Consider the following 3,769-nt stretch of genomic DNA (forward strand, 5'->3'; position numbering starts at 1 on the left):
AGAAGGATGGCGAAGTTCAGCTTGTTCATTGCAGCTCAGATCAGCAGATTGCAGACATCATGACCAAGGCTCTTCCTAAGGGGAAATTTGAAGTTCTAAGGGCTAAGTTGGGAGTATCCAAGAAAAATCTCAAGGAGGAGTGTTAGAAAATGAGATATTTCTAGATGTCTTTTTGTTTAATTGTTATTTTCTTAAATATTATGTTAAGTATGTAAAGGAAAGGTAGTCCTTGTTTTATGGAATATGTTTTGTAAGAAAGTCAATAGTGGTTGGATATGTATGGTCCTCTACTAACTTTGGAAAAGCTTATGTAGATATATGTGTGTATGCTTTCAAAAGCTGAAAATAAATGAAAGTTTCTGCTGCTGAACCTTATTTTCTACTCTAAAAGTTTCAAATCCTAACAGAGATGAGCCTGGAACTGCCTGCTCATCTCAACCAGGAAGTTGTTGAAATCATCATTCAGGAGCAAGACCGATTCATACCAAACGTGGCAGAATCATGCATAGCACCCATCCTCCCTATGCCAAGATATCCGATGACGCCAAACGGACCATGTACGAATGTATCTCTGAGTTTATATACTTTGTAACATATGAAGCCAACGCTCATTGCCAGCGTGAGCAGCAGAACACCATCACTAATGAAGATGTGCATTGGGTCATTAACAAGTTTGGTTTTGATGACTACATTGAACCCTTGCCTTTGTACTTTCCTCGTTGTCGTGAGGATGATGGTGGCGAGTGTGGATCCCTTATAGGGGAGTCTTTGTTGAAGCGTCCAATGGTTGATACATCTTCAAGCTGCAACATCACACCCTATCACCTTCCTCCTAATTTTCCTATGGCTCATCACCAATTTGTGTATCCACCACCAGTGGGAAATGGTGATATGCAGGGTGATGCATCAAATGGAAGCACTTCTCAGTGTGCAGTGGCTTCAGTGGATAGTGACGTTGAGGCTCCTACGGAGGAGAGTAATGAGTGATCAATTTCTCGATCTATTGAAGGTATTAAGTTGTTGTTGAAGCTTATAATGAGCAATGAAGAAAGTTTAGGAATAGTTTTTAATTTGCGAAGTTTAGGAATGTATGTTTCGAACTAAGTGAGCCAAATGGGGCCCCTTCAATTTGCTGTTTACTTATGTGTGTATGTGTATGTGTATGTTTGTGTGTGGTGGAAGTGCTCAACCACATGAACAAGTGCTACTTGTCCTTATTATGATATTTCTAATTGAGCATGAGATCTTTTTATACTCTTAATTCTCATATTTGAATTGAAATATTTGATCAAACACTTGGGAAAATAACAGAGGAATTGCTCTGCCACCTCTTTGCTTTTCTTACAGGACCAATTACCAAGTTTACCCTTGACATTCCTAATCTGGAAACATGTCCAAAAAATGACCACTTGATATATTTCCTCTATAGGAATGTCATTCAACATCTTGTTGTTAAACCTCTGTTTGGTAACCGATACAAACTGCCTTCTTTTTCTCATATGTTCAGATTTGAATCATTATTCAAACAAGATCTTTCTCAACCAAATTCCTTGATTCGTAGCATATGAAGTAGCCAGATATCCGGCTTCTGCTTAAGATTGAGCTACAATATCTTGCTTCTTTGTGCTCCAAGAAAAAATTATGAACCAAGCAAAAAAGAGTAACGGGATGTGCTTTTGTAATAATCCAAATATCCACCCCATTAACTATCTGAGTAGCCAAGAAGATTTCCATTCTCCACACTTCTATACCAAATTCCATAATCAATTGTCCCTCTAATGTACCTTAACACCCTTTTAGCGGCTCCAAAATGCTTAGTGCTAGGACTTTGCATATATTAGGATACAATAGGTTTCCAATAAGACATCAATAAAGTATTGGATCTGCCCTCTCTTCACCATCATCCTTCATCAATTTTTCATTCACAAGAACTGGTGTTGCAAAAGGTTTGCACTTGTCAAGCTTGAAATTTTTTCAACAGATTCAAGGCATACCTCTTTTGGGACAAGAAAATTCCCTCACAAGATTGAGAAATCTCCATTCCCAGGAGAAATCTCTTCTTTCCTAGATCAAACATCTCAAAATCTTTTAGCATTTCATTTTTAACTTCTTGAACCGCAAGAAGATTTTCACTAGTTATCATCAGATAATCAACATAAACAGATATCACAATCCACTTCCCATCAAATTGCCTTTTGAAGTACAAAGTAGGCTCATTTAGGCTTTCGTTGAAGCCTTGAGACAACTAAATGAATGGACATAATACGTAAACATGACCCTTAACTTGGTGTCAATTGACAATTATGACCTTTAACTTTGGTGCATAAGTAGGCACTTAAACTTGTATAAAATTGAACAAATAGACACATTCATCTTACATGACATCCTACATGATAATTTTATGTCCTATGTGGTGTCCTACGTGTATTATGCCATATAGGACACGTGTGTCTACTTGTTCAATTTTATACAAGTTTAAGTGCCTACTTGTGCATACTCAAAGTTGGAGGGCATACACTACAACAAAAACAACTTTTAGCGGCAATAACTAGACACATTAATAAAGAGTCCTAAAGTCTTTACTAGTATTAGTTAAGTGTCATATCCAATGTCACTAAAGGCTTTAGGGACATATACATAGAGTGCTAATTGCCGCTAAAAATACATATTTAGCGGCAATTGAGCTATTTTAATTAATTAATTGTCGCTAAAGATCATTTTTGATGTAGTTATAGTTGTCCGCTGAAGTCAAGTTAGAGGTCATGTTTATGTATTATGAGTAAGGCTGGCAAACGGACAGGACCGGGTCAACAGGACCGGTTTTACCGGAACCAGTACCGGAACCGGTCCTCGTTACCGGATTTCGTTACCGGAACCGGTTTTACCGGAAATTTGCAACAGTTCCGTCCGGTCCCTTAGTTACTGGATTGGAACCGGTTTGGACCGGACCGGAACCGGTTCTTACCGGATCATTTTGTACCGGTAATTTTTTTTTATTTTTTTATTAACTTTAATTATTATATAATATTATATTATTAATTAATAAAATTATATTATTAAAAAACTTCAATTTAAAACTTTAAACTTTAAAGTTACTTTAAAGTTTCAATTGAATTTAAGTTTAAACTTTAAACTTAAAGTTTAAAATTGACTTTAAATTTTAAAGTTTATAACTTTATATTGAATTTAAAGTTTAAAATTGACTTTAAAGTTTAAAGTTTAAAGTTTAAAGTTTATATTGAATTTAAAGTTTAAATCTTAAAATTCAATTTTATATTAAAGTTTAAACTTTAAACTAATATTAAAATAGTTGAAAATTAAATTTCTAAAATGACTTGGATTAAATATAAGAGACTATTTTAAAAGAAAATCAAGGCGAATAGCCGTATATTTATTCAAATAAATAAATTGTACAATACAAATATTAGAAAGAGACAAAGAGTACATAATCTAGGTATTGAATATTAATTATTGTACTAACAATTGAAACTCTTTTTAAAATCTTTTCGTAACTTTTGTATCATTTCAAAAGAAACATTTTTTGGAACTTGTATTTGTCGTTCTTCTTCCATTGCTTCCATACCATCATCACTATTATCACCAAATATTTCATCTATTTCGTCTTCTATTTGGCTATTTAATTGTGGTAGTCCGGTATTTCTTCTTTCGGCATTGACCCAATCTCGAAACAACACCGATATTTCCAAACTATCTTTTGCTAATGAATATCGATGATCTCCAATCATAAATCTCGCCGCACTAAAGGCTT

At 34.6% G+C, this 3,769-nt stretch overlaps 1 pseudogene; it reads left to right on the forward strand.

Annotated features, from left to right (window-relative positions):
• Window positions 1-409: 409 nt before the first annotated feature.
• Window positions 410-987, forward strand: LOC125811399 (nuclear transcription factor Y subunit B-1-like; annotated as a pseudogene).
• The last annotated feature ends 2,782 nt before the right edge of the window (window positions 988-3,769 follow it).

The sequence above is a fragment of the Solanum verrucosum genome, unplaced genomic scaffold (assembly GCF_900185275.1).
Source record: "Solanum verrucosum unplaced genomic scaffold, falcon-dt-bn FXZP01000687.1, whole genome shotgun sequence".
NCBI lineage: Eukaryota > Viridiplantae > Streptophyta > Magnoliopsida > Solanales > Solanaceae > Solanum > Solanum verrucosum.